The 13,377-nt window shown below is 47.4% G+C and overlaps 1 long non-coding RNA gene across 1 annotated transcript in view; it reads right to left on the minus strand.

Moving 5' to 3' along the window:
- LOC144577975 (uncharacterized) overlaps positions 1-1,435 on the minus strand; it is a 67,845-nt gene extending 66,410 nt beyond the window's left edge. The window contains exon 1 of the long non-coding RNA XR_013522849.1: positions 1,150-1,435. This is a non-coding gene — a long non-coding RNA (uncharacterized LOC144577975). The remainder of the gene's footprint in view (positions 1-1,149) is intronic.
- Between the last annotated feature and the right edge of the window lie 11,942 nt (positions 1,436-13,377).

Below are 13,377 nucleotides of genomic sequence, written 5' to 3' on the forward strand. Positions count from 1 at the left end.
GCTCACTTCCAAGAGCAGGGAAGGTGGAAACCTTGTCTAACAGGCATATTCTGTGACATCCTGAGAGCAGGAGAGTGACTTCTGTCCACAAACTCACTCGCTGTTTGCTACGTAAGCCTTTCTTGGGAGCTGGGCAGCAGGAGGGGAGCTCTTCCTAAACTTTTTCATAGTGTTTCTGTGGAAACCATCAGCTCTCTGGCAGATTCCCTAATGGCCTGTGGGGTCATGAGAGCCTCTTAATATTGTGTTTTCTACAAACCTTATATCCCTCTCCCTGGAAGGAGGGGCTCATGGATGATTTTCGAGGTGGCGCCCTTCCCTACTGTAAAGTGGAAGCTTCACCTCAGCAGCCTCGCTCTGCCCATGCCAGGCTCTGCCAGGATTTTGATAAAGGATTAGCAGGGATTCCCTAACCCAAACCCAGGGATGACAGACTCAGTTTCCAGCCTACCCCAGAGGACAATGAACTCAAAGCAAGGACGCCAGTGAGAAGCACTGCATGGAGGCTGGAGGAATGCACTACCAGGGCAGACTGGATGACAAGACCAAGAATCTGAGCTGCAAATTGTACTGTAGATACTCTGCATGGTTTACAAGAGAGCAGAAGTTGCCGATGAAAACACTCTTAGGTTTAAGCAATTCAGGAGGTGAGTGGAAGAGAAAGCAAGGAAAAGGTTGTAGATTGTATCGGTGTGATGATGGGCTGGGTGCCCAAGATTGCCTCTCAGATATCTTACAATATGACGATTTTGTGACTGCCTAAAATCAAATGGAATAGACTGAAGTTGTTTCATACCTTGTACGGGGTCCAACTCTCATCCAAATAACCTTGGAATGAAAACAACAACAAAAATTACCAATCAAAATGGCAGTGTACTAGAAATCTGGCTTTACCCTCTCACTGAAAATCAAAACCAGTGATTATCCAGTGACAAGCATATACCAGAAACATCTCAGAATACAAAACTGAGGCTATTCCCATCCCTGAGACAACAGAGAAGTAAAATCTCTCAAACGGAGGGTGGCAGAAGAGACATCTAGACAGGCTGCTGCTCCCACAGGCTGACAGGTTTTGCACAGAACGGTCCCCTGGACTCACAGTTTCTGCACTGGAAAAAGTGGAATCCAGGTGGTAGCCAGCTTCCTCACCTTCTTGGGTTCCTCTGCAGGAAAGCCACTCCTTTCTCAACCGGCAGGAAGCACCCTCAATGCCTGTAGGGTGAGAATTCCTGAGGGCGGCCAGGGAAGAACAGCAGGCGTGGGCTAGCAACACCAGGGCAGAGCTCTCTGACTGCTCCTCATCGCAGCCACAGGCCAGAGAGGCTGGCAGCAGCCCCGTACTGCAGGAGATGCACCGCCAGGGTGGGTGCTTTCCGCAGGAAGCCCTGGCCAGCCTCCCCGCACTGCCCAGGAGTCAGGAATCCCCTAGGGGACTGCCCCTCTCCATCTGGAAAAGGCTATGCTGGGAAGTGGCCTGAGAGACTCAGGAAGCCTGGGCTTCGGGCTCCATCTAGTGTTGAGAGGAAGGCAGCAGTCTCGGGGTGAGGGAACTCAAAAATCAGGACCCCTAGACAGACATACTCTAGCAAAATCAACACAAATCGGACAGGGAAGACCGAAAGAGACAACAAAGGCAAATGAAGTATCCAATGCAAATACACAGATGCACATCCATAAGAAATCAGAATAGACATGAAACGGGCTAGGCAAGGTGTCAGTGACAGCCTAACCAGATGGTGATGCTCTTAAAGTATCGGAAAAGCTATTAAAAAAAACTCAGCAAGCTCCAAGACAACACATAAAAGAAATGAAGCAATTTGTCAGAGAAATTTAAGGAATAGATTACAATAATAATAATATTCAGCAGCAATTTTGGAGCTAAGAAAGACACTGGACAGGGCCGGGTGCTGTGGCTCAAGCCTGTAATCCCAGCACTTTGGGAGGCCGAGGTGGGCGGATCACGAGGTCAACAGATTGAGACCATCCTGGCCAACATGGTGAAAACCCGTCTCTGCTAAAAATACAAAATTAGCTGGGCATAGTGGCGCATGCCTGTAATTCCAGTTACTCAGGAGGCTGAGGCAGGAGAATTGCCTGAACCCGGGAGGTGGAGGTTACAGTGAGCTGAGATTGTGCCACTGCACTCCAGCCAGGTGCCTGGTGACAGAACGAGATTCTGTCTCAAAAAACAAAAACACTGGACAAACTGAAAAATGCATTATAGGGTTTCAACAGCATAACTGGTCAAGCAGAAGAATCAGTGAACTTAAAGGCACCCTATGTGACAATACACAGAGGATTAAAAAGCATGAAAAGGAGTGAGGAATGTTTATGAGATTTAGAGAATAGCCTCAAAAAGGCCAATCTAGGAGTCATTGGCCTTTAAAAGGTGTTAAGAAATGGCAAAACTTAGAAAGCTGTTTCAAAGAAATAATAACAGAAAGCTTCCCAAACTAAAGAAACATAAACAACCAGGTACAGAAAGGTCAACATCATCAAACAGATTAAGCCCAAATAAGACTACACTAAGATGCAGAATAATTAAACTGCCCCCGTAGCACAGTGAGCAGGTCTGTGCAAACCTACCCACAAAGGCCTAGCAGCTGAGACGCTGAAAGAGAAGGCTGACAAATTCAGTTTCTCAGAAAGAAATCTTTAATACAAACTTGACAAAAGAAGTAATGTCTCAGGCAGCCACAGAATGGTGGATCCCTGGACCCGCCCTCCAGAAATATACTCTGTATAGCAAACTTTTAGTGTGCAACGTGCGTGGCTAGTCATGCTTCAGACTTTCTTACTGAAATGCATAATCACTGAGGAGATTACAAAAAAACCTTTAAGAGAGTCGTTTATGCTACAGGCAGTGGTGTTTCTTTGGGGGGGTATCTATGCTACAGGAAGAGTTTTTCTAGGGAATATTTATGCTATGGGAAGAGTTTTTCTGGGGGGTATTTATGCTACAGGAGAAATTTTTCTGGGGTGTTTATGTGACAGGCAGTGTTTCTCAGGAGGGTGTCTATGCTACAGGCAATGTTTCTTTTGGAAGGTCACCTATGCTGCAGACATTGATTAAAGACATTTGTGGGGAACATTTGGGTTTGCCAGAGTCAAACATAGGTTATCATGTTGGTTTTATTTATCACTTCCCATTGCACATCAGGTAACCAAGGAAGGGCTCTCTCAACAAGGGAAATCTAAGCAGATGGCAGAAATAAAATGAGGCCAGGTCTATACCTGTAATCCCAGCACTTTGGGAGGCCAAAGCAGGTGAATCATTTGAGGTCGGGAGTTTAAGACAAGCCTGACCAACATGGCAAAACCTTGTCTCTACTAAAAAAAAATACAAAATATAAGCCAGGCCTGATGGCATACTCTTGTAATCAGGAGGCTGAGGAGAGAAATCGCTTGAACCCAGGAAGTGAATATTGCAGTGAGCTGAGATCATGCCACTGTACTCCAGCTTGGGCAACAGAGTGAGATTCTTTCTCAGTAAATAAATAAATAAATAAATAAATAAATAAATAAATAAATAATAAAGATAAAATGAGAATGAGGGTGGGCTTTGCAGATACCTAGGAGAAGAGGGTCCCAGGCAGAAAGGACAGTAAAGTACAAAAGCCCTGATACGTTTTGTCTTGTTGCTTCATAATGGATTGATGGGTGGGAAATGGGAGAGACAGAGGTGCAGAGTGAAAAAATAGGTGTGGGACTGTGCAGGCATAAACTCTGCTAGTTACATGAGCATGCACCTTCCAGATTCCAGCAGGCAGGGCTCAGCAGGCAGCCTCTTCAGTGACTGCATGAAGACACATTTCCTAAGAGCTTATCTGCTCACTATTTCCTTCCAAACAGAGCCTGAAGAAAGGCAGGGTTTCCCTTCCCTGGAGGCTGCATGATCAAGATTCTTTCTATCTGGAGGACCAGGAACTGAACCACCTCATTCCCAGCAGGCTCACTCTCCTAACATTTCTGGTGTGCCTCCTGGAGCCTGAAGGTGCAAGATCTGGGACCTTGGACAGGGTCCTGCCCTGCAGACTGAAGCATGCTCAGCCCTCCTGCTTTGGTCTACTCCACTCAGCTCTTCACTGACCCCTCCCCATGCTTAAAAAGGTAGGGATCTGCTTCCCTCAAGCAGGCAAGGGTGTTTGAGAGGTGGTGTTGCATTAAAACAGTCCAAGCACACCTCAGGAGAGCAGCTGGGAACTGTAAGAAGAAGAGAAGTAGGTTTTTGACCTGGCATTTTTGTTTACATGTAAGCATGGAGTTAGCTCAGAGTGTGAGGAGCACGTGGAGCAGCAAGGCTGGCTGAGCCACTGGGGATTCCGAGTGCTGGCCTGTGGTCACCTCCCTGGGGACCAGCTCCCACACATGTAAGAAGACTGCAGGGTCTGTGGCAGAGGCTTTGTGTTCTAGCTTTGCCTCATACCAGGGTTTGGAAGTGGGCATAGTCAGAGACAATTTCCCACACACAGGCAGGGCTGGGGGTCAGTGCGGGTGGTGTCTGAGAGGAAGGGCTGATGAACCTGCCTCGAGAGGATGTGACCTGCCTGGAAGAGGTGCCATGTAGCTGCAGCCAGGCCTTGGCAGATGGCTTTGTATCCACTCCTTTCAAAATACCGTTTCCATAACCATCTCAGCACAGGGATGAAGGTGCCCACAGAATGATGCAGATGAGTCAGAGGTATCACTGACATCCAAAACCGCCCATGTCATCCCAATGACTCCAAAACAAAATACAGCCATGGCAGGAAATTCACTCCACAACCACGTTCCCCAGCATTGAAGAGACGCTTCTCAGCCTTCTCATCCCAGTAGTAAGGAATTCAGCCTTGCCCAAAGAGATTTTGCCCCATGCCCTTAACTTCTGGGAGGTCGTATTTGTCACACCTGGTGGCAGTGTGTCTGTTTATGGTGGTCTGGTCAGGCCAGAAAGATGGACCATATCACTTAAGATGGGAACTGTGGGTAATACACTATCAGATGACCTGGAAACTGAGTTCAACCATGTCGATGATGAAGCAGTCAATCGATACTGACTATATAACTAAGTCCCAATCAAACATGTGGGCACTGAAGCTCCAGTGAGCTTCCCTGGTGGCAACACACTGCATATTGTCATACAAAAACACTGGAAGTGTAGTGCATCCTGAATTCACAGGGGAACCCAGAAGCTGCATGAGGAGCCCTCACACAGAAAACTGCACTGTGACCTCAAGGTCACACCCATGCATTGACCTGCATTGGTCACTCACCTTGTTTGCTAGATTTGGCATCAAGTGACTTTTGATTCTTTCCCAAAGTTAAATCCCTGATCAAAGAACAGAGCATTGCTACCAAACTGAGGACGGGAAACACGTGCATTCTGGGGATAAGTCCACGAGCTTCTCAGGGCTGCTGTAACAGATCATTGTAAACTAGGTGCCTTAAGTAACAAATGTATTCGCTTACAAATCTGAATCCAAAGGTCTGAAGCCTGGTGGAGGCTTCTTCCCTGGAGGGCTCCAGAGGAGCATGCATTCCTTGCCTTTCAGTCTCTGGCAACTGCCCCTCCACTCCTGGACTCAGGGCTGCAGCTTGCAAAGCTCTCCTCCATCTTCAGCTGCATGTCTCCCCTGCCTGTCTATTTTTCCCATGTATGTTTAATCTCTCTCGATTCCCTCTTACAAAAAAAGCATATGATTGCATTTGGGGCCCATCTGGGTAACTCAGAGTAAGCTCCTACAGGATAGATTATTGATGCAATCACATCTTTTACAATTAAAAGCAATGCTCACTCTGTTGCCATAGGTCACATTTACAGGTTCCAGAAATCAGAAAGTGAATACAGCAGCCTTCTTTGATCTGATGGAGATACACTCCAAGACCCCCAGTGGATGCCTGAAACTGTGGACAGCACCAGAGCCCTGTGTATGCTGTTTTCTTGATTTAATGATGGAGACAGCTGCTGCATGAGTGAAAGGCAGGTACTGTATTCACTGTGGAGACTCTGGACAGAAGGACGATTCATGTACTACGCAAGATGACTCAAGATCTTACCATGCTACTCAGGACTCAATTTAAAACTTAGCAATTGTTTATTTCCAGAAATACTTGTTAGATAATTTGAGACTGCAGTTGATCCAGGGTAACTGAAACCACAGAAAGCAAAATCTTGGATAAGGGGAGCTGCTGGACATCCTCGGGGCCACTCTCTGGCTTATCACAGGAGACACTCTGGATGGTCTATGGGCAAGTCCCTGGAACAAATATGTGACCTTGAAGTAGAGAAGGAAATAAAAATTTTGTTATGCAAATAAATTCCATTTGTATCTGTCAGAAAACAAGAAGTTTTACTACTTGTTACTTTCTGTGCTGGGTAAGCCTCTTTAATTTTTGTTCCATGAACCTACTAAAGACAATGAAGCATATCCAGACAATGCACTAAAAATAGAAGTAAAGGGAGTTTTTTTTGTTTTTGTTTTTGAGACGGAATCTCACTCTGCTGCCAGGCTGGAGTGCAATGGCATGATCTCGGTTCACTGCAACGTCTGCCTCCCAGGTTTAAACAATTCTCCTGCCTCAGCCTACTGAGTAGCTGGGACTACAGGCATCCACCAACATGCCTGGAAATTTTTGTATTTTTAGCAGAGACAGGGTTTCACCATGTTGGCCAGGATGGTCTTGATCTCTTGACCTCGTGATCTGCCCACCTTGGCCTCCCAAAGTGCTGGGATTACAGGCATGAGCCACCATGCCCAGCCCGTAAAGGGAACTTAATACATTATTAGCCTTGATGATGAAACCACAGCGTGTCTCCTGGTGTGAGCTCTGCTGGGACAGACACCTACCCATTCCTGAGCCTTGGAGCAAAGTTACCTCCTGTTTTGCCTGTTTTATGTAAAGCCTAGAAATAGACACAAACTTGAAAACATTTATCTTTTTGAGATTTATATAATAAAAAATTAGTAAATTTATTGCCCAGAATCCAGTCATGTATCATATAACAATGTTTCAATCAACGTCAGACCACATGTATGATGGTGGTCCCACAAGATTGCAATACTGTAAACTTTCTAAATTGACTTGAGACATGTCTCAGATACTTTTTGGTTCACATAGGTTCCTTTTAGGGGTGATGAAGATGTTTTATAAACCACTGTACCTAAAATCAGGTAGTGATGATGGCTGCTCAACTGTGAAGACACCAAAAAACACTGAATTGTACACTCTAAAAGGGTGAGTTTTATGGTCCGTTGTTAAAAGTTGTTTAAAAGTGAGGGACCCCTCCAGTTACTGGTATGGAATGATCTTCAGGAAAAGTGTATAATATGCTACATTTTGTACATGAAAGGGGAGGTGGGTATGAATATGTATTTGTATTGCTTTTTTCTAGAAACCGCCTAGGAGTGAAACCAAGATTCCTCACTTCTTTTTCAGCCCTACCTCTAGCTCCGTTTAGAAAACCTTTCCTCTCAGCTCACGTTATTCACCATGTCCACCTTCCCACCTGGCACCAAGCCTTAGAGGGGCAGTGCTCGATAAATATTTGCTACATAAATGAACGAATACTTTACCTTTGCAATGTTTAGATAAGTTCGGATCCATAAATAGTTACCATCATTTACAGTTGGCTACGATATTCAGTACTGTCGCGTGCTGTGCAGGTGTGCCGCCTAGGAGTGACAGGCTGTACACTGGCCTAGTGTCTGCAGTAGGCTGTGCCATCTAGGTGTGTGTAAGTGCACTCTATGGTGTTCACACAACTATGAAATCACCCTCTGACACATTTCTCAGAATGTATCTCTGTTGTTAAGTGACAGGACTGCCGTTGAGGAAGTTGCAGCGCTGAGAATTCGGGGTCTCTCCTTGCAACTGACAAGGCTGGCACTAGAGGGCGCGCCTAGCACACAGGAGAGAAGTAACACATGGCATAGAGCGAAATCCTGAGACAACGCGGGGCTGTCTTCAGTGATGTTAAGATCCAAATTATAGCTGCCGTTTAACAAGTGCGTCCTAGGCACTGTGCTGCCTGCTGAAACATATATATTTTTAAATGTCATCAGCACCATAGCCTCCTTGGAAGCTTTTATTAATATTCTCACTTTGCAGACAGAAGAAACTAAGTCTTAGCAATAATCAAGTGACCAATTTGAAATTTTTATCCAGGACAACACTGAGCTAGAATGCATGTCTGGCCTGTTCTGGGGGCAGACATTTCAGGCCTAGAGAGGCACAGGAGCGCTGTTTGAGCCTGGGGCTCAAATGGCGAATCCAGAGAGCCCTCGCTGAGTGAGCATTGTGTCCAGTGTTAGTTTCACGTGGATCAACTTGGGCTCTATGGCAAGGCCCCAGGTAGGGTAAGGACTCGGGCTTCCTTATTCCTGTGCCTCCCAGGGGGTGAGGGGAAGGGGCCCAATGCCTTCCTCATCTCTACCCACCGTGCGGGATCCTGGGAGGGCCAGGGCCCAGGTTGGGAGGGGTTCTGGATCTGGGACTGCCCTGCGCATCCTGGCCCTGGGTGATGGAGGCCGGCACTGGTGGCTGCAGGAGGGCTCCAGTTTGGTGTCTTTGCTCATTGTTACCCTGGGATCTTCCTTGAGTCACAGGCTGGAGACCCGGGGCTTCTCAGAGGCAGGGACACAGACCTGGAGGCTGTCTTTACAGGGACAGCAGTTGCCTGTCTCTCACACTCTTGCAGAGATTAAAAGGAGCGGTCTCAGAAATGCCTGGCTTGTGGTGGAATGTGGTGGACTTGTCACCTCTTCGCAGGTCACATAGGAAGACTTGAGGGCACGAGCTGGTGACACACCTTCCCCCACCTCCCCAGCCCACCCACCCCAGTGAGAACTCACCTCTGCTAATTCCAGTCCTTCGCACTGCTTTTCAGGGATATTCTCTGGCTCCTCTTTTAGCAGATGGAGCACAGCTGGTCTCCTGCACACGTGGCTCCTGGCTTTGCCCATGTGAGAGACAACTTCCAATGATCATAAGCATCTGCCCAAATTCAACCTCAGTGATCTGTCTCAGCAGTGCTGTAAACAGAATTTAGGTCTGAGCCCACTGCTCCAAAGGCAGCTGTCCCACTGCTTCTGGGGTGTGACTCCCTCTCCCATTTTTTATGTATCTGTGCACTGAGCCTTTCTTGCCCCTCACTCTCTAAGATGCCTATTGTTGAAAGGAAGTTCTGAGCCCAGGGGGCTCTCTGCTGCCTCAGAGGAGCAGAAAAAACTGTGGTCTCCTAGTCCCAATGTGTGGGGGTACCAGAGAGGCAGGTGCCACTGGGATGCTGATCAGCACCCACGGAGGAAACACAGGGCCTCCTGAGAGATGCGGTGGAACCCTGTGGTCTCTTTGGCACGTGACACTCTGTTTTCTGTCTTCTCCACCACTCACTTTGGACTATTGAACATGACAGTGGAGGGGAGCAGGGGGACTTCTAATCCAGGCACATGCTTTGCTATGTGGGTGCTTTCTCTCAATGCTCTTGGTCTGGAAGTGCTCCCTGGTGTCTTGGTGTCTTGCTCCAGCACTTCCTGCTTCAGTGACAGTCTGCATATCACAGCTGTGTCACTTAGGGAGCCATCTGCCCTCACCTGCTAGGTTCCCCACAACCTTCACATGATCCTTCATCCCATTTGTCTCTCACAAACAGGATCCTGGTCTCTGCTGTCTCTGTTTGGCTGCCCTGGTCTGGGCTCACTATGCTAGTCACTATTTGTCTAATTAGTACTGTGGGACCACCACAGGAGAAATGGCACAGCACTCTCCGGTGAGGACTTGTGCCCAGGCCCCCTGACAACTGAGATGGATGTTCTTGAATCCCTTTCACAGAAGCCTGGGCTCCAAGGTTTGGGGACCCCCCAGGCACCCAGGGCTGTCCCTGCATGTGCTGCTGCTGACCCCAGGTGCTCCTCACCTGCACCGCTTGCTCTCTCCTGTCGCACTCACTGTCCAGGACACTGACAGTTCTTTCTGCCTCTCAACCCAGGACTGCTTGGTGCTGAGAAAACCCCCGCACTCACAGGAGACCCAGTAAAGCTAGTACCCACCAAAACCTCTGGAGAGCAGAGGCCAGGAGCGGAGGCTCCTCCAGCCTTGGACTCAGGATAATATGATCAGGTTCCTGCTAGACATTTCTGAGCTCACAAACACTATCTTCCTGCTATCTGCCCCCTCAAAATAAACATAGGGCTTTAGGGGTCACACAAGGACACCATGCGCTCTCCAGGGTACAGACAACAGATGCTAGTGGTAGAGCCATCATTTCCTTAGAGGGCCAGTCTTTCAGCTTCCATGGAGCTGTTTGAGTGCAGCGCCCATGGAATGTGCCCACTGGACATGGGTCATCATTGCCTGCCCCTTCTCCAGGGCTCTTCTGCAGAGCTTTGAGGGCTGATAAGTAACAGCATCTGCACCAAAAATAGCAGGGGAAGAAATTACAGTGGGTCATTCCTGGACAGAGAAACACAGAATGTTCCAGAAAACTGGAGACACTTAAATGCTGTGGAGAGGTGGACCCTGCTGGAGGAGATGGGAGCAGACGGTCCAGTCTCCCTGGGCCTTCGGCCTATTGAATTCTAGGTAAGATGGGCATCTCTTCTCACAGTCACGGTGTGGCGGAAACATAAAAGCCCAGGCTGCTTCTCAAGAAAGATCATGGAGAATGAAGAAGAGGCTTATTTTGGATCATGAAGCTTAGGAGGAAGCTTGGCATGTTAATCAATTTATTTATATAGATAAATCCCAGTGCTTCCAAAAGAGGGCCATATGCTCAATTCATTGAATGTCAGAACTGAAGAAGGCCTCAGGGTCAACCAGCCCTAACTCCTCCTTTAATAAATGCGGGGACCTCAGCTTTTACCGAGGAAGGCACCTGCACCCAGGCCTCTTGACCTGCAGTCCCCTGCTGTTTCCACTGCAGGAGGCCCTCAAGGGGAAAGCAGTGAGCACAGTATGCAGTATCGCAGTATGCAGACCCAGACTCTTCCCTGGGTCTCTGGCCTGCTGGCTTACCCTGAGTATTTTGAGCTTGCTAGTCCTTATAACTGCATGAACTAATTCCTTAAAATTAATTTTCTCTTGTTCTCTCTCTCTCTCTCTCTCTTTCTCTTTCCCAACCCGCACACACTCCTGCTAGTTCTTTCTCTCTCAGGAACCCTGACTAATACACTTGTCTTTTAGGGGTCAGAGCAAACACCCCCTTCTTGCCCTCCCCCAGTGTCATCAGAGCACTGATCAAGGGCTGGAATCTGCCCCTCCTGAGGAAGAGCCCAGCTGAGCCCAGTGACGGTCAAGATGGGTGGGAGTGGGTGTTCAGTCTACTCATTGTCTCTGGGGCTCTCTGCTTGCTGTGTTGTGATGGTGCACGCTTGTGGTCCCAGCTACTCAGGTGACTGAGGTAGGAGTACTGCTTGAGCGTGGGAGGTCGAGGCTGCAGTGAGCTAAGATTGCCCCACTGCACTGCAGCCCAGGTGACAGAGCAAGACCCTGTGTCAACAGAAAGAAAACAAACAAACAAAAGAAAACAAATTGTACCTGCTTTGACTTGGATTCGTTATTATTGACCATTTTATTAACATATTGATAGTATTCATGTCCCTCCTTCTTGCCTCCTCCCCAAAAGGGCTTGGAGAAACTTACTATAGCACTTATAATACAGTTGATGGAAATAGAAAACGGAAGAAAAACTCAGCACCATGGAAAAAAAGGAGAGAGCCTTACCATCTCTTCCGTCTATGAGGACAGCTCCACTTTACCAGATGCCAGCTGTCTGAGCTTCCTAAATATTCACAGGCACCCCAAGATCCGTGCACAGTGCCCACCTGAGGGAGCTCCCGAGGTGGTGTCTGGAGGTTTCGAGGTTTCTGAACTAGACTCCTGCTCTCTTTCTTCACAATAAGTAGGAGAGATTAATTTGAGCCATACCTGCTGAAGTAGAATGCAATCACGGATATAATCATGACTTCATCACAATCACAATTTACAGCTGATTTTGGTAAATTTTCAGAAATAATGAGAACAGTGATTGTGACACCAGCTTCCAATGGCAGTCAGTGTAATGCCTGGGGCTGGCTAGTGAGGGCAAGGGAGCTGCCCTTCACTGCATGGGCTTGAGGGAGAGTCCCACACTCACAGTGTCGGACTGTGACAATGAGTTTGCCTGCTGGCTCAGTCCCTGCGAGTCTACTGGGCCAGCCAAGCCAGGGCCATCTCCTTCCTTCCCCTGTGCCCCATGAATCTCACTGAAGAGAAAGAACAGGCTGTTTTCCCACAGGAGGCTTCCCTGCAGGCCGGGGAGCTCTTCACCTCCTTCCTCTACTGCGGGAGGCCGTCTACTGGCAGAATTCCCTCTTCTTCCTGAAGCTCATCTTTTCTCTTAAGGTCTTCAACTGATTGGATGAGGCCCACCCAAATTGCAAAGGGTAGTCTATTTTACTCAAATACACTGATTTAAAGGTTACTCTTACGTAAAATCTCTCTTCACCATGACATATAGTGAAGTGTTGACAAAATATTTGGTTATGATGACCTGGCCAAGTAGACACATAAAAGTAACCATCACGATGAGACACACAGAATTTGAGAAAATAGATAGAGAATGTACATGGACACAGGGAGGGGAGCATCACACACCGGGGTCTGTCAGGGGAAATAGGGGTGGTACCGCAGGGGGTGGGGAGTTGGGGAGAGATAGCATGGGGAGAAATACCAGATATAGGTGAAGGCAATCACACTGCCATGTGTGTACCTATGCAACAATCTTACATGTTCTTCACATGTATCCCAAAACCTAAAATGCAATTAAAGAAATAGAGAACATAGAAGAATCTATAGATCACAGCAAAACTTGATATGAGCCAGATAGAAAAAGACAAATGGGAGAAACACAGAGAAGGGGAATTTTTATGATGTGGTGGTGACAATGTGGAAAACAAAAAATTAAGACAAGAAAAATCTGTTCAGTACTTAGGAAAGAAAAGTACTAAGATTTCACAAGGAATGGAAATCACCACTCCTGGTGCATTTCTGTTTTCTCCTTCTCTCCAGCCTGGCCATTTGATCACTTCCTCCTTCCAGGGTGAATTCCTTTCCCTGCTCTAACCCTCAGCTGTGACCCTTACATGGCTCTGTACATCCCCCACCCTGGCCCTGCTGGCTGCTGCCCAGTGATAAAACGGCCTTTGGTCAGCCCCAATCAGCCAGCCAGTATGGCTAGCCTGGCATAAGGCAACAAGTAGGACAGGACTCTCAGCTTCACACATTTTATTTTTCACTCTGTTTTAAATCTTTAGGATTCCTTACACACCTATAAATAATAATATCATTTTGAATGCCATAATAACATTATTATTATTTTAACAATTATAAAGAGGCAAGGCTATCAATAGTGTTTCAAAT

Source organism: Callithrix jacchus, chromosome 10, assembly GCF_049354715.1.
Source record: "Callithrix jacchus isolate 240 chromosome 10, calJac240_pri, whole genome shotgun sequence".
Lineage (NCBI taxonomy): Eukaryota > Metazoa > Chordata > Mammalia > Primates > Cebidae > Callithrix > Callithrix jacchus.